Source organism: Myxocyprinus asiaticus, chromosome 1 (assembly GCF_019703515.2).
Source record: "Myxocyprinus asiaticus isolate MX2 ecotype Aquarium Trade chromosome 1, UBuf_Myxa_2, whole genome shotgun sequence".
In the NCBI taxonomy this organism is placed as follows: domain Eukaryota; kingdom Metazoa; phylum Chordata; class Actinopteri; order Cypriniformes; family Catostomidae; genus Myxocyprinus; species Myxocyprinus asiaticus.
This window is the reverse complement of record NC_059344.1, coordinates 61,886,171-61,912,937: the sequence shown is the minus strand read 5'-3', so window position 1 is coordinate 61,912,937 and position 26,767 is coordinate 61,886,171. Positions and strand designations below refer to the sequence as shown.

Sequence of the window (26,767 nt, the reverse complement as noted above, 5' to 3'; positions counted from 1 at the left end):
TTAAATGTGCATCTTAGAGTATAAAGAGGGGGTAAGACCAGAGGAGCACATGAAAAGAGGCAGACAGGACCAACAAATCTTGTGTTTCCCTTTCATGGGAAATTTCACCACCAGCTCCTGGGGGTTGGAGCAAATGAAGACAAATGGAGAAGTCGACTCCTCGCTGATCTGGGGATACTGAAAGGAAACAGTGAGGGAGAGGAAACAATGAGCTATGTTGAGCCACTTGGTTACTGCTCACAGAAAGCATGGTGGTTTTGAGAGGCTTCTCTTCTCCGTAATTGACAGGCAGCACACAAGAGAGGCGAAATTGACTGGCACTTTCATAAGAAAGGTGACATCTATCTAATCTGGTGGGGGAAAGTGCAGGTCATCTTATTTCCTCCCGACCATCTGAGAGTGGTATGATTGTATCACAGCATTCAGGAAGCACAAGCTTTTCACAACACTGTTTCCTCCCCCCGGAACCCCCCACGCTAAAGGCAAGAGAGAGAGGTTGACACAATCAGGGCTTTTAAGAAGACTGCAGATATGAGCTCCCTGTGCATACTTGTCTCGCAGGAGATGTGGATACATTGTCACTGCAAGATTTTCTTGTACTTGCGATGTGATACGCCCACATATCTGATTCCAGTGCTTGAGGGAAAATGTTAGTTCGAGATCTAGCTGTTTATTTACATTTCTACATCAAGATTAAATTGTAAACGACCACAGGCTTAAAGTGTATTCACGTATAAGGGAAAGTATATATTTTTAGATGCTGTGACTGGTCGCCATTTAGGGATAGTTCATCTAAAAAAAAATCATCCTCATGTTGTTTCAAACCTGCTTGAATTCCTTTCTTCTGTGCAACACAAAAAGAGATGCTGGGCATAATGTGCATTCTCAGTCACCTTTCACTTTCATCGGACCTGTTTTCCATTCATTGAAAGTGAATGGTGACTGAGGCTGTCAGTCCCAAAAATTCAGAACATTTTCTTTTGTGTTTCACAGAGTAAAGAAAATCATACATTTTTGGAACAACATGAGGATGATTTTGCAACCTGGTCTCATAGAATCACGTTACTATACCTACGTTTTTGCAAAATGATTTTCACATGGCTCGTTGTACGTATCACAACTCTTTCCTGGTGAAATAAACACTAGAGGTGCTACAATGACTTTTCAATGACACATCACAAGTAAAACGGCAGATATCAGCACATGTAGACTTTTCGCCCTGTTCCTCACACAATGCTATCTTATGACATCAAAACACTTTTGCTAATAATACCTATTAAAGAGTTAATTTACCCAAAAATGTTAATTCTCTCATCATTTACTCACCCTCATGCCATCCCAGATGTATATGACTTTCCTTCTTCAGCAGAAAGCATTTGAAGAAAAATAGAAAAATATCTCAGCTCAGTAGGTCCTTAAAATGCAAGTGGATGGTGATCAGATCTTGAAAGCTCCAAAAACCACAGACAGTCAGCATAAACGTCATCCATATGAATCCAGCAGTTAAATTAATGTCTTCTAAAGCAATACGATCACTTTTGGTGCGAAAAAAATCAGTATTTAAGTACTTTTTAACTCAAAATCATCGCTTCCGGTCAGCAGCAGTATGCACGTGTGACATAATTGCGTTGGCATGTTCACGTGAAAACTGACGCATGTGCGATCCAGAAAAGCAGGGCTGTTTACAACTGAGTAGGAGGAATGCTGTACAGAAGCTTTGTTGGTTTTGGTTTAGATCTGTATTTGTATCTGTTTGTTTACTCACAGTGGTGCATTTGTGAGCTTATCCTGGAAGTCTCACAGAGAGAAAAACATGAGATTACTCCCGTAACATGCCAACGCGAATACATCACACGAGAGACCACATGAACTCAGCACTCTAGTGAATGCGTATGGATGTCGTATGGATGACGTTTATGCTGACTGTCTATGATTTTTGGAGCTTCAAAAGTCAGATCACCATCCACTTGCATTTTAAGGACCTACTGAGCTGAGATATTTTTCTATTTTTCTTTTAAATGTGTTCTGGTGAAGAAAGAAATTCATACACACCTGGGATATCATGAGGGTAAGTAAATAATAAGAGAATCTATTCCTTTAAGTGCTCCTCAGTGGACATTTCACCTCTGGACCGCTCCGATACGTGTAAGGAACTACATAAAAACATTTAGCAAATAAGTCACCACAGTCACATAATTTTTATGAGATCAGGCTGGAATTTTATTTTTTGGGTTATCTATCCCTTTAAGTGAGTGGGCTGAGACCCATTTAATGGATGACAGATTGCATGATAGTGGGAGGATAACTGAACAAAAGCCTAACAACACAGCGATTGAGCTATTCTTTAATAGCTTCCTTGAATGCTCGGCCTAAGTCTTAATTTTTGTAAAACAGCATTCATAAAGACTCCACATGTACTGTCCCTCAAATTAAACACTGAATAAAAGCAAGAGAGGAGGTGGCTTGTTTGACATAAGGGATCTAATCTCAACAATTCAATCTCAAGTTAATGAACTGAAGAGAAAACCTAGAGACACAATGGAAGGGATTTACTATATATATATATATATATATATATATATATATATATGGCTAATGTTCAGAATCTTAATAATCTTGATCAAAGACTGAACTCAAAAACTTCTCTCTTTCATCCTTGAATGGCTAATTAGGATTTAATGCTGCAGAACTGTACTGGCCAGTTCTTCCTCCTCTGTGCAATAGTTTCAATACCTGGCTAATTGAAAAGGCATGTCACATGCACATCAATCTACTGAACAAGAGCTTGCATTAAAGGCTTCAGTTGTATCACTGCGATAACATACAATCGGAACATTAATGGGATATTTCGGCTTTAATACAACTTAAGCTCTGTTGGCAGCATACGTGGCTCGCTGTTGATTACCACAGAAAATAATGCTGCAAGAGTTTGTAAAAAAGAATGGAAAGCATATTTATCAAACAGGAGGTTTAAAAGGCAGAAATGTAAAGCTTGTATTAAAGCATTGGTATAATTCAGTTTCATTTTTGGACGAGCTATTCCTTTAAGGAGCCAAACAAGATACAAAGTAATTCACTGACAAGCATCATGTATTTAAAAACCCTAACAAACCAGCAGAGTGCAAAATGTGTGCGCAGCCACAACAATCTGCTGACAAGGCGCCAGATCAGTGGAAAGACTCTATTTTTTTCACTGGGCTGGGATTCTGCCAGTGTGTCACAGCAATAAGCACTGTGATGAGAGATTCACATTGTCCAGCACAGGGTGAGCAGCCCTTGCCAGGGAACATTGCAAGATTAGTGAGCAGACAGAGCACACCACAGCCTATAAGCCTCCCCATGTCCCCAAGCAAAAGAAAGCCTGGTGTTTTAACTAGCCAATGGAGGAATTAATGAGAGACGGCCTGTCTGCTCACCACTGCAGAGATGCAGCCTTTCAGCTGATGTCTGCAAATAGACGGCCGAGGCAGGCAATCTCCAGCACTGTGGCGCAGTGGTAATAGGGCCAGCCCGCTTGGCTGCACCCAATCTAAGCCAAATAAAGAGGCTTCATTGGCGCAGACGTTCTGATACAGGAGGGACACTGATGAAGAGGTCCTTAAAAAGAGAAATGGAGAGAGAGAGGGAGAAAACAGGAAAAAGCCAGGCTGCTGGGATCACTTTTTCATACTCCATTCCGAGATTTTTGAAATGTACTTCACAAGCACAAACCCAGGACTCAATGGAAAATAAAAAGCTCAGCAGCCTTTTCAAAAACAAAACAGGAAAACAAGCCTATAAACCCCTGCAAGCCACAGACCATCTGGGAGCTATAGTGAGAAACAAATGCCTGAACAGCAATCCAGCTTCATGACAGCTAACAGTGAATAATAAAGCATGAAAAGTTTAGATGAATGAACAGCAATTCTAAACCTTTCAGTGCTTTAACACCTCAACATTTGCGACTGACCGATTTGCATCGGCCAGACGATACATCTGACGTTATTTGGACATTTTGAGATTATTGACATCGATAACCACTGTTCCTTCTCAGCTGCGCGAGACTCCTAATATTTCTCCCGTGCAGACTGAAAAAACATCTGTGCACTGCTCACAGGCTCAAAGGTGTGTGGAAAAAAAACTAGAGATTTCTTGTATAAGAGCTAAATGCATGCTCAGTGTTTGAACTGGAGTCCATGAAAATGTTCTTTTTAGTATGGAGGTGAAGTATGTGATGCTTTGAGTGAAATCTTGTGTGAAAACAAGGTGGAAATACACAGAAACTGAGTCGTCAAACAACACACAACCACATTTACCACGAGGCGCGAGTGCTATTTGCAGTGGCGGATTTAAGCATGGGCGACATGGGCAGTTGCCCAGGGAGGGGGGGGGGGTCAACAACTTTGGGAGTGTTCTCATTTACAATCACCAACCCCCGCGCTTCATGGTCAATGCCCAACCCATGGTAATAAACAGCCGTTTATGTCTTATGTGAGTGCAAACAGGTGTATTTACTACAGTATGTCCCCTTTTGCTTTATAATAAGCAGACACTCGAGCTGGCATGACCTCCATAAGTTTGTGCAAAAAACTGATGATCCAATGAACACACAGTTCACATATTCAAATGATTTAGCTCATATTCCTCTCAAACTCGAAATTGAGAATCCACTGTGGCCCAAACACAATAAAAAAAAAAAGTTATGAAAATACAGTTATTTTATGGCAGGTAGTGCTAGTTTCTATCCAGTATGAGAGTTTGGCAGTGATTAATATTTAAACATACTCCACACACAAACACAACTGGTGTCAAGTTGGAGCGCAAATTAATTATACAGAACTGTCCAACACTGCCGCTAGTGTTTTTACATAATTTAAGTCCCAGCCTCAAGAAAATTAATGTTCGGCTATTACCGCTTCACAGGCTGCCTCTGTGTCAATCAAGCTGATGGTAAACACTTGCCTTAATGCATACTGAACAGGTAATTTACCTCTCAGAGGCGCCCATACAAAACTCCCATAAGCAGCTGAGCAGCACCCTGGAGGGGTAAAAACCCTTCACGGTAACACATTGATTGGCCTTGTTAAAGAAGAGTCACTGAATCAGGAAAACCAATAAGTAAAATGAACTAGCAGGCTTCCAATGGAGTTGGTTGAATTGCTGGTTCTATAGTAGCATTCGACAGACGCTTAAAGTCATGGTTTAGCAAAAAGGAAAAAATGCAGTTTCACAGGATGATGAGAGATTTTATGATTTTATGAGGTCATTTATTTTGGTGGTAAGATTTACACGAGCCAAATGTTTTGCTCAGTTCCAGAGCCATGAGCTCTGCCTATATGACCTCACCTCTGAGAACAAACCACAAGCAATGAGAAAACAAGGCCGCCTAAGAATCGGCCAGAGTTCGAAACGACAGCCTACTATGCTTCTGAAACATTTTCACCTCCCATCTGGTTTTGTGCATTGTGCCCAGTGATCCTTCTGTCAGGAAGGTATGTTAAACTTAATGTGGTGCTCAATAGGGCACAAAATAAGATGAATGTATACTACCTGAAATGTGTCAAAATGCAATTAATAACGCAACACGAGTATGCTTTGCATTCTCTACGTTGCCACAAGGGGTGCTATAGTGGGAATTATTTAAACCTGTCTTTTACGCTCAGTTTTCTCGTAACACATTTCACATTTTGGAATGCAACAATGTGAAATCGTCTTCTAAAACCTGAAATGTGTCAGAATGCAACTTATAACAAAATGCAAGTGTGAGTTGCATTCTCAGCGTATAGCGGGAATTAGTGTAAACTGTATTCTAGACTCATTTTTAGTATGACAAATTTAACCTTTCAGAATGCAACAATGTGAAATTGTTCTTGTGTTCCGAAACTAGAAATGTGTCAGAATATAATTCATAATGCTACCCAAGTACGCGTTTCTGAAAGGGTCACTACAGTGGGAAATAGTGTAAACTTCTACGCTAAATGTTTTCTTTCAGGTCAGCTGCTATCATGGCAGTGCATTAGTTTGAAGACATTCTTGCTAAGTAAGAGAGTTAGTTAAACTGTTGACATGTTTATAGCTAGTTACCTGAATAACAAATCTTTTAAATGTTTAAATGGCATTTTCATACTTGCATAGACTTTACAGAGTTTGTTTCTTGGCTCTGGGGGCGTAGAAATAGGACACATTTAGCTAGATGGAGTGCATCAGAATGGAACAGTGCATTTTTAAAAGTTAAACTATTTTTTACTTGACATGGCATTTTAAAATTGCAGCGCTCATTGCATCAAAATTCTGTCTGGCTATGGCAAAAGACGTTCGTCTGATGCATATGTTCATACACCAGCAATTTACAAGCAAAAGCAACTTGCTCCATCAACCTTGTCTTTTTGAATGCTCTTAGTTGGCTTATCTGTCAAGAACTTGGGCGGTCAAAACAATGAAAATATACATACCCACCAGCTTTCCAGTAAAAAACTGCAAAGCTAACATGAGTATAACTCTACCAGAATCTTTCTTTCAATGAACGACAGTGGCAAAACTCAAAACACAGCAAACCTCAAGCCTCTAAAAGGGCTTGACATCGAGACCCGATGAAAACCAAAACTAGGGTTTTCTCAAGAGTATTATTAACAGGTAGCCTTTCCATCTGGATGAAAGCTCTGCAGCCAGTTTTGTTATTAAACATAATTCATGTTTGAAATAAATCTTATTAGCCCCACAAATCGCAGCTCATCTGTCAGCATGGATTGTGTCAAGAAGTATTGCTCAACAACAAAAAACTGGTCCAGAAGAGCGGCCATTTTTAGGGTGTCGCCCTGAGGTCTCAACACAAAATAAGAGATATGTTTATGAGGGTGTTGGCAAGCAGAAGTGTATGTTTGCTTTGATTGCGGTTCTGGTCTACAGCCCATCTATGTCCATTGAATTCTGCTGGAAGCCGTCGCCCCCCGGTGAACTTCCAGTTGCTCCCACAAAGTCCCATAAGAGGCAAAGTAACTGGCCATGAGAGGATGCCTTTTATCCACATCCCCCTGGCTCTACCGACACCTCATTAAATAGAACTGGAGAAAATTTTTGCAAAAGAGGGTTTGGCAACAACATGATCTGTGACATTGTGAAATGTGTGCACATATGCAAAACAATTAAAAAATGAAAACTAATTATTTATTATAATAAATCAGTCAATAGATTACAAAAATTAATTACGATACATTTTTAGCAATGGCAGATCCTTGTCCATGCCGTAAGAAAGTAGTTTCACAAACAAGTAAGTTTTTTGGGACAGTCCTTAGTTTTTCCTTAGTTATCTATTTACTTGTTCACTGAACTGTATAAAAGCAATATCACACTCGCATTTGTATATCAGCACAGCAGTGATTACCATGCTGATATACGGCCTCTTGCTCATGTGATATTGCTTTTTTATTACTTCTGTCCTCCCCGAATATTGTTTCATTCAGTCAGCTGCATTTTCTTAAATTGAAGACAGCGTGGAATCCAGCAGTTGCTTAGCTGGGTCTGTTAAAGAACTATGGCCCTGTCCCCCACCCAAGAGCTGCATCACCAGAGGCAGGTGTCGGCCTTGCCTACAGCCACTAAAACCAGGCTCTGTTTAAGCAGCCAGCCTGCTGTAGGAAGCCTGAAGCTGTCAGTCAGAGAAAGACACAGGCTGTGCAGGGCTCACCTAGTCAGCCAGTCAATGCAGAACTGCTCTGATGACATCCGTCTTCCTGACAGGCTGAGCAGAAAGACCTGCTGAGGGTGCCGTGGGTCAGAGTGTTCAAACTCCACAGTGTTATTCTGTGAATTTCCCACTCAGCAAACCACACACTGATGGATCAAAGCCGGAGAGCTGCTTTTTTTCTTGTCAGGGCTGCACATTTTACAGGAAGGGATGTCACACCCTCTTAAGAACTATTCCTAAAAAAAAAAAACACCTTCTTTTAATGAATCTAATGAATTGCTCAGTGGAACAAGCACTTGCTCAACCTGAGTCCTACGGAATAGGGAGCTGAAAAATTGCTATCGGGTAAGGGTGTACATGAGTAATCGAGTAATTGAGTACTCGTTCTGCATCAGCTACTCGACTATTAAAAACACTACTCGTATATTGCAAATTGATTTTCCTTTGCACATTTGCCTGCCGTGAGCAACGCTGAATTATACTGTACTTTCCCTTTGAATCTCTCACCAAATCTCGAGTCCACTGGTAGGTGTTGTGGATGTGTGTCGTCGAGGTGTTTGATGACAGAAGGAGATATCATGGTGTCTGTGCTCATTTGTAAAGCCAAATGTGGCAAAATTGAATTTTACTCTATTGGTATTTGGTTCTTGTGGATTCAAACCAACAGAAGAGGATCTGCTTTTATGGGGGAAAGAAAATGCAAAGTGAACTCGGAAGCTGATCAGACCAATATAAGTGTGTTAAATATCTGAACACTGGCAGAGCGCATTTTATAAAAAGCCAACTTTCACTACTCGTTTTTCTGAATAATAACAAGTGAAATTATAAAAATGTGGTAGCCTTTATGTAGACTGTAGTTTATATATGTGCATTACACTATACCATCAGTATTGGTTTTTATGTAACCTCCGGGTAAGTGCAAATGTTTTTACTGTTATTTTAAAATATTTTTTCCCCCATTCGTTGCCATATTGTGCGCTTCATAATGCATCACACATTCTCAATTAGAGATGGTCAGGACTGCAGGCAGGCCTATCTAGCACCCGCACTCTCTGCTTATTCGGCCAGTATGTGGTTTGAAGTTGTCCTGCTGAAAATTCCGGGATGTCCCAGGAAAAGACTGCTCCAAAATATGTACATATCTGTCTGCATTATTGGTGCTCTCATAGATGTGCGAGTTACCCATGCCATGGGCACACTGACACACCCCTGGCCCATACATACACTGGCTTTTGGACCTGACGTGATAACAGCTTGGATGGTCCTTTTCCTCTTTGGCCCGGAGAACACGACGGCTGTGTTTTTCAAAAACTATTTGAAATGTGGACTCTTCAGACCAAAAAACACGGTTCCACTGTTCTACTTTCCATCTAAGGTGAGACCGAGCCCAGACCAACCATCAGTGTTGATGTAGGGCTTCTGCTTTGCAGAGTAAAGTCTTAATTTGCATCTGTGGATGCAGTGGCGAGTGGTGTTGACAAACAAAGGTTTACTAAAGTAATCCCAAGCCCATGTTCATGATATCCATTACAGATGAATGATGTTTTTAAAACACTGATGTCTGAGGGATTAGAGATCGTCTTGCCCTTTACGCACCGAGATTTGACCATATTCCTTGAATCTTGTAACTATATTGTGCACTGTAGGGGGTGAAATACCCAAAGTCCTTTCAGTTTGTCTTTGTGGAACATTGTTCTCAAAGTGCTGGATTATTTGCTGAAGCATCTATTAGCAAATCGACAAGTCTTGAATGATCCTTGCTCTTGAAGGACTAGGCTGTTTTTGGAGGCTCCCTATATACTATGACACGATTGCTTCACCTGTTTAACATCTCCTGTTCACATCACCTTGTTATTTCAACTCGTCAAATTGTTATTAGTCTTAAAGTGCCCATGTCTCAACTTTTTTGGAGTGTGTTGCAATCATCTGATTTGAAATTACTGTACATTAAATAAAAAAATCACACAGTAAAACATCATATTATGTGTAATTGTGGTGTTTTCATTATAGCAAAGGATGAATATAATTTACAAATCACTCCTTTTTGTTTTTATTAGTATTTTTCATACTGTCCCAACTTTTACGGAATTGGGGTTGCATGTTTTATTACAAGGCACAACGAAACTAAGTGACACTACCAGAATTTACTCACTTATCTCTTCACATTTTAAATACTATTCCAAGTGTACTATGGGGTTGAAATAATGCAGCGCTTTAGGGTTAGGCCTAGTTATGATAAATAACTACTGATACTTTCCAAGGTTGTCACCACATATTTTGGTTTGGGGTTATAAAAAGACTCAGCCAGTGAAAAACTATATTGGTTGACCACTAATTTTGAATACTGGGAGGGGGACAGAAGAGTGCTGTAGTCATGAGTCTGTGGCTAGCTGAGCTTGTCATTGAGTTCATCAGGACTCCTGCTAGCTACATTCTACACAGTGCTGCAGAGTCACTCTCCAGCATGGCAAAATGCCCAGCATGGGAAGAGGGAGGGGGGTTCAAAGCACATCTCCACAAAGCAGATAATGAAGGCAGCTCCTGGAGAAATTGAATTTCTAACAACCACATCCTTGCACACTACACTGACAGGGGAAACCAATGACTGCAGGGGACGATAGGTAGGGCGATAAAGAGCACAGAGAGTGAGAGAGAGAAAGAAATAGGGCTGTCTCGAATTGGCTTGGATCCAGTTTAGTCACTGCGGGTGTCTCTCCCACTGGAGGAAGGCTTTTCAGCATGTAAATATTACATTACCACACAAGGAAACAGAAGCATCAGCTGGCCTATTAACCTACACTAACGAGGGTTGCCAAGCCCTGCCAACTGTTTGGTTCAATAGGCAAAGTATATTATCTATACAACAAACTAGGGCTGTCAATAGATCAGAATAACTAATTGTGATCATGATTTTCTGTAGTTAAAATGATTAATCTCTAATTATAGGTTCCCTGAAATGTGTACAAGTATATATTTTTTTCTTTTAAAATGCAGTGCACTCAGCATTAACCCTCAGAGACCCAGGCATTGATACTGATAATAAATATATTTTTCTCTTTTTAAAAGTGTTTTAGGAAGGCACCAACCATAAAAATGGCCATTTTTAAACATTATATTTTGGGGTGAATGTTGGCAAAATAATGTGTAAATTAATGAACAGTTAAGAAATCTGACTACTTATAACTAATAAGGACTATTGATATGGATGAAATATTTGCTTGTACTGTATTATCAAAATAATATAAAATCTCTATGTGATTTAGTCTATCATCGCATAAATATATATTTTTTTAAATGGCAAAGAAAAAAGGAATAAATAAATATATGATTTACAGAATAGGCTCAATGGTGTGAATATAGAAAAAGTTTATCCACTAATGCCAAGCATTTCATTTTTGCTACGCTAACAAACATTTCACATAATTTATGAAAGTTGATATTTTCGAAGGATGTAATAATTTTTCAAATCAGTAAACATGTTGGGAATTAAGAGGGGTTTGTTGACATTACATCGTCATGGCAACGAAGTTGCAAAAACTGGCTCTAACTTTACATAAAAAAAAAAAAAGGTTAGTAAGTGATTTTATCACCCTAAATTCATGTTAACATGCATATTGTTTATGCCTTGTGGCTATACTTTAGAAACAGTGAGTATTTTAACATTCAAAGATTGGCCCCCATTCACTTCCATTGTAAGTGCCTCACTGTAACCCAGATTTTTGCTTTTTTAAAAGAAATGGAGGGGCAAGTCAAAAATATTTTTTGTGGTAATCAATATTATGCCACAAATGCTGTCGATTGAGCTTAACTTGTATTGAAACCAGAACATTCCTTTAACTATAATATTACTCTATATTAATGCGCCGTTGCTTGGCAACCGCAAACTCCTACAGTCAATGAAAAATACTGCTTTGGGGAACAATTGATTATTTTGATTTTTAGAAATGCTAAAATTAGCGGTTCAGATTATTAATTATAAAAATACCGCAACATTTTATTGAACATGCAGTTTTATAAAAGGAATAAGCCACTCAAGTCTGTGCGTTAAAGTGATTTTACCACGGTAAGGGGGTTTTAGGCACTTCACATCGTGCCTTATGACACCCTTATCCATGTTGAAATCAGTATAATGCATGGCCTCTTTTTGAAGCTGTTGTAAATTGCACAACTGTAACTGCACATTCTAGATTTCCAGGTTTCCATGCCGTAGTAACCCTGACATAAGAAAGCTCTGTAACAAATTAATTTATAGTATATCAGATATTAAGTCAATAAAATAAAAAGCTGCTTTCAACTCACTCTTTCTTCTTTTCTATACCTAGACGATCTGCAGCATAAGTGGCAACCTGTTAAAAGCAATGGAGAGCCAAGCCCTTACATTTACATACACATACACACACAGACTGCAAATGATGGAGTACTACAGCAATAGCACAGCTTCTCTTTGGCAGCATAGCCTGCCTGCTCAGTCAATACAGATCAATACTGCACTCAGATACAGCAGAGGGGAAATTGGTTCTTTTTTTCAGCGCTTATGTGACTGAATAAAAAAAGTACAATGTTGACAGACAAATAGAGGTGTCTGTAATCACCTTGACAAAGCAGCCAACAAAGCGACACTGGACTGACAGTGAAATTAAGGGCTTTGTTCCACGTTTAGATCAATACAATATAACTGGATTGGAACGGAGTATGAGACATAGGAATGAATGGTAATCAAGAGATGCTTATTGCAAGCTTGTTTTATTTCCTTCAATGGGGGCTGGATTGCCTGGCTTTTCACCAACAACCTTTGGTTGTGTTTTTTTGTGTTTGAACGCAAATATTAAAGAAAAAAAAAGCCAGATTTTTGTAAAACATTTACTCAAAGTAAAGTTATTTGCACTTTAAGTATGGTGAACTAAGCTCAACAAGTATGAAATATCACACCATCATTTGTACAAACATTAGTAAAAAGAAGATTGTCAGATGACAACAGGTCAGTGGCAAAAACAACTTTACACATCCAAGTTCATAAATATGGGGAAAGTTGTTGTATTATTTAATTATTGTAAATTTTCATGTTCAGTTATTTGATGTAGGTAAAATATACAGTAGTATATATATATATATATATATATATATATATATATATATATATATATATATATATATATTTTTTTTTTTTTTTTTTTTGCACGAGTGACACGACTCACAAGTAAAGAGTGGAAATCTACCTCTGTCTGGTGTCTTCAGTTTACGCATATACATATGCACGTATTTTTTATTATAAGTGCTTTTCCATCATCAGGCTGAATGGTTCTGAGCATGGTGAGAACTGTTCCAGTAGCATTTCCACTTGAGCACAGTTCGGTACAGCAAGATTACAAACCATTTTCGGGACGGGTTTCTTGGCATGTTAGCTCACCGTGCTCAACTGTGCTGGTGGAATGGCTTTAGAACATGGTGACTCACGACTGTCAATTTGGCAACGACAAGGTTAATAAATAGTATTTTAGGTAGCTGGCCAAGTTCACTAATAATTGGGTTAATAAAACGTCGATATAAATGTGTGTGTGCTTAGTGTATCTTCGTGATTTTATGATGATGGTTTAACTAGTGTAGTACGTTCAACTCTACACGCCTTTTTTGTCAGGAAGGTAGATAACGCTAGCTAGCTCCTTAAAACTCATGTAATATATCAATTTATTACACAGCTCACTGGAATATTCAATTCTGTTTGGTCAGTGGTGCCATCTAGTGGTCTGATATTGCTCAGTAACAACTGCACATCCATGTATCTCTCATCTGGGTTTTGTGAGCCATCTTTCCTGCTTCTTGGATCACTGTTCGATCACTTTAAGTAAGCTAATGAAAATATTTAAACTCAAATCAATGTTTCATGTCCATTTATTTTTTTATTTGTTTTTTATTTATTACTTGTAATAGCCTGGATAATGAGGAGTCAGACAGTCATTTTCACAAAATAAACACCAACAGAACTCCGACCCAAACTGAAGGTAAATTTCAGCATAATTACAACATAACATTATTACATAAATTTAACGCAAATCAATATTTTATGTCCATGTATTTATTTGGTTTGTAGCCATGTGATAAGCAGGATAATGTACAGTCATCCAGTTGTTACTGCAAAATTACCCCCCTTGGGGTGATACAAGGCCCTTCTACTACACATCGGGGCCCTACCCACCCTGTTGGGGGGTTTGCTTTGCGATAACAACTGGTTAACTGTGCATTATACCTTACATATTACTGCTCATATAATATTATGTCAATAAATGAATGTTACACTTATATAGCGCATTTTTGACACTACACTCAATGAGTTTTCCATGGTGAACAGGATACTCTCCTCAACAACCACCAGTGTGCAGCATCCACCTGGATGATGTGATGGCAGCCATATTGTGCCAGTATGCTTAAAACACAACAGCTGCTCATGGAGAGGAAAGAGTTTTTACAGTATAGTGTCCCTGTCACTATACTGGGTCATAAGGACCCACACAGACTGCAAGGTGAGCACCCTATGCTGACCTCACTAACACCTCTTCCAGCAGCAATCTTAGTTTCGCCCTGGAGTTCTCCCATCCAGGTACTGACCAGGCTCAACCCTGCTTAGTTTTAGTGGGTAACCAGGTGAAAGCTGAAGGGTGATATTGCTGCCAGCCATACATTTCTTTTTTAGCTAGTCTGGGAACTTTTACCTTTCTGTGTGTTCGTGTCCAGAGGCATAAACAACCCCTTAGAATATGATGGTAAATCTCTCGCCTTTATTTTTTTTCACTATTTTTTCAACTGCATTTATAGAAGATTTATTTTTTTTTATCAAATTGGAAGGCGTTTTCTTTCTGAAAAATGATTACAACCGAATGTGGACTTTCTTTTTAATTTCTGGCTAATTATAGGAAAACACCATATGCAAAGGCAAAAAAGGGCTGAAGAAAAACCCAGTATTTTGTTATTTAAGATATGGAGCATTATACTGAGTTACTTTTTGGTTTGAAAAATAGTCTGCACGTGCGGACCAGATTTTCTTGACAAGCGGACAGTCCTCGTCTGTGCGCATCGTTGGCTAACATGTTCATATTTGTTCACAGTTGGAAGAGTATACTCTGTAAGCCAACATGCTCGACCGGGTTCGATCCAATCCAGAACGCACAAAAACAAAGTATACCCGGGCCTTAAGGCTAACCTCACTCCCCATCTCAGCCACATAATTTATGTCTCGATCTCCAAAATAAAGGCGGCGGGGGACTCAAGCAGATGATGGTGCTCTCCCAGTAATCCTGGTGGGGAGGGTTCATTGATCAATCTCTAATACAGCAAGACTGTAATAGTGCCTCTAAACAGATGGGCCATGGTGTAAGCTTGTCTCTGAAAAACGACCCCCACCAGCAGCCTCCCTCACTCCCCTCCCTCCAGGCTGCCCACTGCAGCTCCAAAAGCCAGTCAAGCCTATTTTCTTTGAATGGGAGGGGGAACAAACTACAACCGGAGAGGCCACAGAGCCCGCGCTAATTCTCTTTTGGAAAGGGGGTGGAGGAGGACAGGATGGAGGGATCCACACTTCTCGTTCAAGGTTTTATGGAGGGTTTTGTTTATGCCCACCCTCTTTCTCTCTCACTTCTACCCCCATTCCACCTCCTCCTGCTTCTCAGACTGGATTTATGGTCGGCCTCCGAGCTGTGAGCACTCAAACAGAGGATGAAAAGGCGCTCATACTGCCTGCACCTCCAACACAGCTTTTATGACAATTCAGCGGATCAGTGCGGAAAAGCCAGAGAAAACAGCTACTGAGCAAACAAGGCAAACTCTAGAGAGACAGAGAAAGGATTTCAGGCAGATTCCACTTGCACAGTTATTACCGCAGCCAGACCGCAAGCTCAACGCTGAAAAAAGCAGGCGGGGAGCACCTCGGTGGGAATTGTCCGACAGCTTGTTTAGAGCTCTACATAGTCGCCTTGTGAGTGATCTAAAGGAGAGCAATTACATTTCATCAGCACTATTTATACATCAGCGGAAAACGAGTGAGCATAATTTAGACACCAGTGTCTGTGTCAATATCTCATTAAAGCTAATGAGACTAAGAGGGTGTGGGAACGCTGGCGGTGGCAGTCACAGATGTTTGAGCTGTCAATTTTGGCTCCAAATAAAAGAGCGAGACAAAAGAGGGGCACTACCACTCATGTTCAGAGCCTGTCATATATTCCATTAAATCTAAAAACAGGAAAACAGTAACCCAGCACCAAGGTACAATGTTTTTGTCCAACAAATATTGAAGCTATTCGTGCATAGCAAGACTAGCTGTTTATAGACTTTTAACTATTTGTAACAGATAAAGTACGGGTAAGGAGGAGGTGGGAACTAGCTGAGCAGTAAACATAAAATTTTGTAAGAAACTCAACATAAAACAAACATAAACACAGACACACATGCAACGCGGTTGCGTGCATCTCTCTCTCTCTCTCTCGAACTGGCGCCTCTGGCTACCCTTTATCTTGCTCTCCCGCTTATCAGCCGATTCAGAGCTGGCCGTGCATCGTCACGCTCCTCCCCCGCCATCTCTGGAGGGGAGACACTGCCCTTCCGGCCTTTCTGTCAGCCGGTGGTCCACCCCGCCTTCTGTGAATCTGGGGGAGAGACGAGGGGAGGAGTGGGGAGAGGGAAAGGGTGAGCAGAGACACTGAGAGAGAGAGAGAGGAGAGAGAGAAGAACTTGCTCGCCAGCTCTCGGACGTGCTGTCCTCAGACCTCATTCAGTCCTCCGCCTTCTGGCGGACGCCAGCTCACTCTTCCCCCGGTGGATGGTAGTGAGTCCTCCGGCCCCTGGTGGATGGAACCGCTCCTCCCCTTCTTTGGCGAATGGCAGCGGTTCCTCCGGCTCTCAGCGGCCGGCAGTGACCCCTCTGTCCCCAGGTAGACGGCCACGGCTGCTACCCTGGCGGAAGGCAAAGGCGAGGACTCCGCAACAGCGCATCCCTCCTCCCTCCTGGGTTTCGGCACCACTGTAACAGATAAAGGACGGGCAAGGAGGAGGCGGGAACCAGCTGAACAGTAAACATAAAGTTTAATAAGAAACTCAACATAAAAAAAAACATAAACACAGACACACATGCAATGGTCGCATGCGTCTCTCTCTCTATCGAACTGGTGCCTCCGGCTCCCCTTTATCTCGCTCTCCCGCTGATCAGCTGATTCAGCTCCGGCCGTGCATCATCACGGCCCGGCCACGCCCTCCTCCTCGTCACACTATTTGTGTAAAGTCAGGTCAATATTATGACTTGTTCTGGCCAAGAACCACCCACTTAGACAGTAAGAGACAGCTGACTAACAACTAGGGCCCTATAATTTCCACGATAGGGAAAACATAGAAGGAATTACAGAATCCAGTTATAAAAACTATTAAACATGGAATGTCACGGACTTGACATATTTGGGATAAACTGAATATATGAATGCACAATTAATCAAAGTAAAATTATGATGTGTCCTAGAATGATGATTAAAGCACAAAAGGCCGAGATTTAATTAAATAATCATACATTCTGCATGTGCTGCGTGCTTCAGAATGAATGTGTGAGGCCGGCCACTCATACACTGAGAACACAGCATCATAAAAACAAATCACGCAGATTCTGTGTTTATGTAGATGACAAAGAACATAGCACTTATTCACTGTAAAGCATGCAACACATGCAGACTATATTGAGTATATATATAATTAAATCAAGGACCTTTGCAGTCTAATCAGCACATTAAACCATATAGCAAACTGCTTATGCGGAAGCAATACGCTGTTGTCAAAAGCATACAAACTAAAAGTTCTTCATTCGGTTTATGCTAAAATAAAAGCTAAATTTAAGTAGACGGTTGAAATAGAAGAATGCGACAGAAATATACTACTAATATATAGTAAAATGTAATATTAAGTTAAGTATTATTAAATAATAGCCATTAATAATAATAATAATAATAAATCAATAATAATTAAAACATATTAAAGCATTTCTCACAAGCAAGAGTGCTGTTGTACTAAATATACATTTTCATCAATGCTTTCATTGAAACTGTCATGCAGTTATAAAATAACACGGGGGTGTTTCACCGACAATGAATTGCACCTGTTAGAAGCACAATATATTTGCAATACAAAAGGAAGCAATAGGCAAAATGACAGTCTTGGTCACCACTCACTTTCATAGCATCTTTTTCCATACAACAGAAGTGAATAATGACTGATGCTGTTAGTCCATAACATTTAGTGCCAAACATCTACCTTTGTGTTCTAGAGAAGAAAGAAAGGCATAAAGGATTGGAACAACAAGAGGGTGAGTACATTATGACAGAATTTTGGGTAAACTATTCCTGTGACTTGTATTGAAGCCAGAACATTCCTTTAGGAGTCTGCAGCCTGACCAGTGTATCAACCTGCCCATATGTCAGAAGAATTCACCTCTATTCAAGAACAGATGTACAATCATTCTGTGCATGGTGGACTTCATCAGTTGATGTTCGGTTTGGAGGTAGTCATGTAGACAGACTCTGTGAGGTTTACGCAGACTCAGAGTGGCTGAGTCTCGCCGACATTTACCCAGGATGAAAGCGAAAAGATTAGAGCCCTCTGAGCTGCAATAGTCTTCATTGATTTATAATTAATCAAGGACAGAGCTGGCTTGCAATATTGCACCTGGACACAATCCCCTTTAAATCCTCTACCTGATATAACAGACACTACGAGAATGGATGTTCACTTCAAACATGCAGCTATCGATGTTAGTTAAATGTGTCATATGAAAGTAAATGCATGAGATGAATTAGTACAGAAGGATTCAGAGGGTTTGCTTCAGTGTGGCAGCAGTCAAAATGGCAGTAGTGAGCTGCCCGATGTTAGGGAGTCGATGGTGCATTGCGCCCTCAGCAGGCAGTACACCCTGTTAAGAATTTAATTGGGTTTATGTGGCTTGTGGACCACATCTGTCATCTTTAAGGCCATCAATAAGCAAGCATATTCCAAAAAAATAGTTGACAAAATAAACATTTAGCAGATATACACATGTAAAATATATGGTCATTCGCTTTCAGGAAAATGGACCAAAATATTGATGACTCATGTTGTTCAAGGGTGTATACAGGTGATTTTTGTCAAATAAAGTGCATTCACCCCTCCCTTTTTTTGGAGCTTTTAAAAGCAATTTTTTTGCAACATTAAGTACATTTGTAAATTTGTACAATTTAGCAAGCATCACTCAAAAAGCCTGGATAAATCTCACTAAAATTGTCAAGAACATTTTCAGGTTGTATTTCACAATTCACCACAAAATCCCAAAAAAAAAAAAAAAAAAAAAAAAAAAAAAATATATATATATATATATATATATATATATATATATATATATATATATATATATATATATATATAAATGTTTATTTTTTTGTTTGTTTTTTGTTTTTTTTTAAGAAAATGAAGACTTTTCTAAGAACCATTAGGATGTTTTGTATTGTGACATTATTTTCATGAAAAGGGAACTCTCAGTAGCTTACTGTCATGCAAAAAAATGTATATTATTTACTTTGTTAGGGAAATACAACATGGTAGTATTTGTTGTACTGCACTTCATTTTTGCTTAAAATAAGATCATTTTCATTACTGTATTATCTTTTTTGCATTAATGAGAATTTGGGGTGAAAATGTGCTTTACTGTCATTTAAATAATGCAAAAATAGTCTTATTTGATCCTAAAATATCAGGTCTTATTTTTTGTCTATTTTCATATTTTTTTTATGCAAAATATGATGTCTTGTTTTTTCGATTTTGTTATTCATTTGATGCAAAATCTATATTTTTTTCTTGTGATTTTGGCATGACATATGACATTTCTAAATGAGATTCACCTAACCCTGCAGTATGTATGAAATCCAGCAGAAGAGAGCTAATGACAATGGCAGACTGTTATAAAGCAGCACCACTTGCACCTCTATTACATGGAGCCTGCCACGCAGGGAGACCAGGAAATGAGGCAGGAAGTGTGCTGTAGGCTACAGAAGAAGACAGTAGAGGAAGCAGACAGAAAGAGGAATGTGCTTGTAAGCCAGAATACTGCTGTGTGCTGCTCACTTCAAGTGCACTGTGAGTGAATGTGTTTGAGGGAGAGAGGGCAAGTTGGAACACTGATTGCGAGACATTAAAACACATACAAAAATACATTGAGAAACGGTGGGTAAACAACTCAAAGGGCACATAACTGCTGCCATGATCGATAGAATACTGTATGTACACAACTATCTATTTTAAATAAAATCCCGATTACTGCCTGCTTTCCTGAGGGAAGACAGTTGGTGAATAAGATGCATGCTTTTGTGTTGAAATATCATGCGCAAAAGTGCCACAACATTTTAATGAATTCACCCAAAAGGGTTTTAAAGATTTATAGTGGATAAATAATTACAGATATTAATAGGCTAGTACTAATACCAACAAACTATTTGTCTGCCATGTAATGCAGTTCATTAGCCTAACTGTAGGTGATATTGTAGATATGTAGACATGCCACATTAACAAAGAATTAAACTGATGTGGATTAGAATTAATCTAAAGTGTTTTGTATGGATAAATGGAAACGGACACTGACCTGCTCTCTGAACTGCTCTGTAACACTGACGCAGCCAAACAGACAGCCTGTGGGATTCTCGGTAGGAAACTGGAGCTCTGGGCAATAAAATAAAACAAGACAGATATTAGAAGCAATAGACAAATGGCTCTTTCAACCACACTAGGCTGTTCAAAATGCAACTGACTGCTTGAGAGAGTACCATGGCCAAATATCTGTAGATATTAAATTCACCAACTTTGTAAATGTGGCGGTACATGCCATCTCCTGAGGAGTGGGTGTGTTAGCAGCTGCAGCGATCCAAAGGCACCCCCTGTGGGATGTGTACCATGTTCTGCCTGCTACCCTACACAAAAACAAGATTCAGACTTTACAAAGAACTGTGCACTGCTAGATATACATAAAGGCTATCACAACAGGAAAAAAGACTATCACTGCAAGTTTGCACTACCAGTGCAATTCCATTAAAGGGATGGTTCACCCAAAAATTAAAATTCTCTCATGATTTACTCACCCTCATGCCATCCCAGATGTGTGACTTTTTTTATTTTTTATTATTTTTTTATTTTTTTAGAAAAAGCTCTGTAAATCCATATCTTCAGAAGTGATATACTAGGTATGGGTGAGAAACAGAAAAATGTTTAAGACATTTTTTACTCTAGATCTCCACTTTCACTTTCAGATGTAAAAGTGAAAGTGAAAGCAGAGATTTGGGGTTTAAAAATGACTTAAATTTTTATCTTTTTCTCACCTACACCTATCATATTGCTTCAGAAGACATTACCACTGGAGTCTTATGGATTACTTTTATGCTGCCTTTATGTGATTTTTTGGAGCTACAAAGGTCTGATCACCATTCACTTGCATTGTATGGACCTACAGAGCTGAGATATTCTTCTAAAAATCTTCTTTGTGTTCTGCTGAAGAAAGAAAGTCACACACATCTGGATGGCATGAGTCATACACATCTGGGATGGCATGAGGTTGAGTTAATGATGAGAGAATTTTCATTTTTGGGTGAACTATCCCTTTAAGTGACGCAGAAATTACTCTTCTGGTTTAATTGTCCTGTTATACCTTTTAATGCCCTTGACAAGCAGTGAAGCCCATGGCTGATACCAGCCTCTGTCTGCAATCTCCTGCAGCTTCCTGTCCTGCAGTCGGAGTCGGCTATGCTCACTTTTCTGTGCACTGCTCACGGCCTTCGATGAAGGCTTCCGGTAGGTGTCGCTACCACTCACATCAACCCACTGACATACAACACAAACACACATGGACATATGTACATTCACACAGACCAACACAAACACAAACTTCCTTGCAATTAAGATTCCAGATGCAGTGTCCCCAAAGAGTATTTGGGCACTTAAGCCACACTTAAAAATGTTGCATTAGAAAACAAAATATTCAGCATCTGACATCTCTCAAAAAAATACTTTTTTCTGTTACTCTTAACCAGCTGGAGTCAAAGTGATTTTATTGGAAGGATGAATCAGTTCCCCTCAAGTTCACACAGGTGTCCTGCAGAGTAACCACAGGTGTAGTTCAACACATTAAATATGGAGATGTTCCACTAATATTTGACCACCAGAAAGTGTACAAATACTTTTTTGTCTTAATTTTGAAAAACATATCTATCTGTTTTATCATTTCAGACCTAACAAATGTTTTTTGTACAACCCCAATTCCGAAAAAATTGGGACAGTATGAAAAATGCTGAAAAAAAAAAAAAAAAAAGATTTCTAAAACTATTCAACTTTTGCTATATTGAAGGTTCTACAACAACAAATTATTTGATGTTTTAACTTGTGAGTTTAATATTTTTGTTGTTGTTGTTGTTGTTGTTGTTGACAATATAAATTAATTTCAAATCAGATGATTGCAACACGCTCCAAAAAAGTTGGGACAGTCGAGTGTTTACCACTGTGTAACATCACCATTTCTTCTAATAACATTTAGCGCTTGAGTACTGAAGACACAATTTGTTAAGTTTAGCAAGCAGAATTTTCCCCCATTCATCCATTATTCAGGTCCTCAGCTGCGCAATTGTACAGGACCCTTTGTTGCTGTATTTTCCGTTTCATAATGCACCACACATTCTCATCAGGAGACAGGTCAGGACTGAAGGCAGGCAAATCTAGCACTTACAATCTCTCCTTACACAGACATGCACTTGTAATCCGGGCAGTATATGTGGTTTGGCGTTGTCCTCCTGAAAAACCACTTCTGAATGAGCGCGAACTCCAATCCCTTTAAACGTCACTGTCCATCACTTAAATACCATAATTCATCTGTAATCGATATTTTGACATGGGCTCGGGTTAAGGCTTTACTATGCAAAGGAGAAGCCATACATCAACACTGTCCAGAAGTGCCGCCGATTTCTTCAAAAGAGAAAAAGGACCATTCAAGCTGTTATCAGCATCAGGTCCAAAAGCCAGTGTCTGTCATGGTATGGGTAACTTGTACATCTGTGAGGGCAATCCATTTTTGAAGCAACATATACTGCCATCCAGACCCCGTCTTTTCCAGGGACGTCCCTGCATTTACCAACAGGACAACGGCAAACAACATACTGACTTGATTACAAGTGCATGGCTGCGTAAGCAGAGAGTGCGGGTGCTAGATTGGTCTGCTTGCGGTCCTGTCCTGTCTCCAATTGAGAATGTGTGGTGCATTATGAAGCGCACAATACTGCAATGAAGGCCCTGTACAATTGTGCAGCTGAAGACCTGCCTAATGGATGTATGTGGGGGAATTCCGCTTGCTAAACTTAACAAACTTGTGTCTTCAAATGCTTAATAAGTGTTATTAGAAGAAATGGTGATGTTACACTGTGGTGAACACTCAACTGTCCCAACTTTATTGGAACATGTTGCAATCATCTGCAGCCCTCTGCATAGCGAGTAAATCAATTGCATATGCGATTAAAATATGTCTGTTATTAGCCAATGGCAAGTAAATATTAAGATTTCACTCACCAGTTATTTAGTAGCGAAGCACCAAAATACGTTTACTGAAAAAGAAGCTGCCGATTATGAAGCTGGATTCAGTCTCGTCTTTTACAGCGTGTTGTGTCTCATGGGTGTGCACTCTAAAGGAAATTGAAATTATTTGGCTGCACTTTTCCACGGACTGTCTGTATACAGACCAGTAGAGCGCATGCCCTGTTGAATGGCTGTTGGAAGATAAAAATGTTGCAAAATTCAAAAGATTCAAGAGCTGCTGACTCAGTTCTACTCAGCCGTCATTGAGTCTGTCCTGTGTATATCTATAACTGTCTGGTTTGGTTCAACCACCAAATCAGACAGAAGGAAACTACAACGGACAGTCAGGACTGCTGAGAGTATTATTGGTGCCTCCCTGCCCACCCTCCAAGACCTGTACGTCTCCAGAGTGAGGAAACGTGCAGGTAGAATCACTCTGGACCCCACACACCCTGCCCACTCCCTTTTTGAAATGTTGCCCTCTGGCCGGCACTACAGAGCACTCAGCGCCAGGACATCCAGGCACAAGAACTGTTTTTACCCTCAGGCCATTTACCACATGAACAATTAAACTGCCTTCAGGACTCCCCCATAGTGCAATAATGTAAATAAATATCTCATGTACATATGTAAATTCACTCAAATTTAATTCAGTAACTGTACATACCCCTACCTTGCACATACTTTACCACTTGCACATGTACAGTACATTCTGTGTTATATCTCCTGTTTTTGTTTTTTTTTCTTTTTTTTTTATGTCTATTTATACTCTTAGCTTGTTTTATATTCTGTCTCACTGTAATGTTCTGTGTGCACTTGTTTCTCCTATCACCAAAAAAATTCCTTGTGTACGTGAGCACACTTGGCATTAAAGCTAATTCTGATTCAGACCAATAGACTAATATCACTGTGTATTTAGACAAGCAGAACTGCTCTTGTCAAACTCCAGAAGTTTGTCTTTGTGCTGTAGAGCTTTCTCTAAACTGGCCTACATTTTGGCTTCTTGGTGGGGCAGATACTCCCTCTCAGATCCCTCTGGTACTTTATGATCTGAAACGGATATTGATAAACTACTGTACATTGATAAACTGAGAGACTTTTTTAAATCAAAGAAATGCTGTCTGTTATCAGGGAAATATGCACACTGTGAATTCATTTCTCACCTCCCATGAGTTTTTTACAGAGCTTCTGGCTTTTGTTGGAGTCCCACTGCAGTATCTCCTGATCCTCTTTAGTACAGACCTGAATTAAATGTAAAAACATTAAAAAGCATTCCCCATTTAAACAGTTGTCCATCAGACTCTCAAAATCTTACAAGAGTTGTAAGGTACATATTATAAGTCAAGATGCATATGATGTATACATAATCAAGTTTACTCATCGCAATGATACATTTGCTGAAATGAAGTCAACACCGATTTAAACAAATATTAACGGGTGAACCTAATGGCTCAGATTTCATCCCCATTTTAAAAAAAAGGTAATGCAGCTTGTTTTTAGGGCAGTTTACATTTTAGGGCAGTTTAGCAGTCACATTTTAGCATATTTACATAACATTTTCCTTCCCAATTCTCATTATTGCAATGCAAAACATCTTATTATTCTAAAAAAAAAAAAGGAGAAAATGTAAAATATTTTACATTTAAATAAAACATTATTTATAATTATCTATATCAATTTACATTGTAAAGTAGTTTAATCATCATGGTAGTTTTAATTATGCTGATTTAAAAAACAAATCAGTTCTCGAAAACTCAAAAACATTGAGAATAATGACCATTGCAAACAAAATGAAAAGTAAAACATCCCAAAGCATTACGATAATGAAAATTGTGTTAATTATCATGAAAATAGCATCACAATGCAAAATAGTCCTAAAATAAGCATGATTTTCTCAAAAATATGCCTAATTTTTTTTAGCTATGAGATTTACCTTCAATTTCCTAATATATATATATATTATGAATAATGCAGAAAATATTAATTATCCATTGAAAAATCTTTTGATTTTGGAAATTATATTAATCTTTCAAGAGGGTAGATTTATTGGTCCAGGACAATTATCATACAAATGACCAGTATCTATGAATTAATTAGCTTGGCTGATATATATCGGTCTATCACTAATACAGACTGTATTGTTGAGAAAGAGACCATGCTCACCAGACTGCCACAATACAAACAGGGTCCTGACCCCTCCTGCTCACACACTATACGACCACAGCTCAGACAGTTGTTGATGAGTGTGTGTTTCTGAGCCCAACACTCAAAGGGTTGATGGCCAAGTCGTAAGACAGCCAGATGATCATTACCTTCTTTGGCATACAGATTCACAAACTTGCTTTTCTTTTTCACTGATGAAGAGTTCTCTTGTGCCTGATGAAATCAAACACAGCTCTCTGTAATTCTTTCTGCCCAGTCAGACTGAATTAAATGAAGAGTTTTAGGTGTTTAAATAAGGTCAATCCATCATCAAGTCAATGGGGGTTTTCACAGGCTCTGGCTCTGGTTGACAGTCACAATCCCTTGCTTATTCCTTCCCTTTCGCTTTGGCTTCTTCTGGGTGTCTTTGGGTGTCATATCCAGACTTTCTGAAGTAGATACATCAAAAAAAAAATTTTAAGCCCTTTCATCCAGAAGGCATTTTTGAAAGATTTACCCTCTAAAGGGCAAACAGAAGATAAATGCTCATAACTTAATTTGGGTGAATTGCATAGATTTGTTTTATAGAAAACCCTTTGATATATATATATATATATATATATATATATATATATATATATATATATATATATATATATATATATATAATGTATTTTGAACAATTCTGAGATTTTCAGTTTTAAACACTACAGAGAAAACTCACCAAATAGTAGCTGCCAAAAGTATTTTTATTTTTTTTTTATAATGTTTTTTTTTATTTGACATAAGAAATATTAGGATGCAAATTAGAGGGGTCAGTGTTTTTTCCCAAAATGTCAAGTGTACTGTACCTAGCATGGTTATAGCATTTTGCATGCAGGTGGTCTTTCATTACTCTAAGTGTCCAAAAACCTCTTGCCTCTGATCTTTTATTGAACATTAAAATGGAACAACTTAAAACTATGAATGCAAACATCTGAAAAAAATATAAATACATAAACTTATATCAACTAAGTGCCAAATAATGAAATTTAACTCAATTGGACACCTTATTACATCACTCCAAAAAAAATGTGCATTGAGCGCTCTCTTGTGTGCAGTCTGTGTATGTGCACTCTGGGTCTGGCTCTGGTCACGTGGGATAATGCCTCTTTCCAGATATGGATTCTAACACACTCTAGACATCCAATGACAATGCTCTAATATGTTGCTATAGAGCAGGGGTTTTCAAAGTGTTAAACAGAAAGCCCTTTCTGTTTTATCAGGTATTGTGCTCTAGTGATATATTATCAAAATTCATCATATTTCAGGTTTTGGAGCAATTCACCAATGATGATCAATAACCTTAAATTCAGTCTGACATGC

The 26,767-nt window shown here is 39.0% G+C and overlaps 1 pseudogene; it reads right to left on the bottom strand.

The window, feature by feature from the left end:
- Positions 1–26,260, bottom strand: LOC127440201 (activating signal cointegrator 1-like; annotated as a pseudogene).
- Between the last annotated feature and the right edge of the window lie 507 nt (positions 26,261–26,767).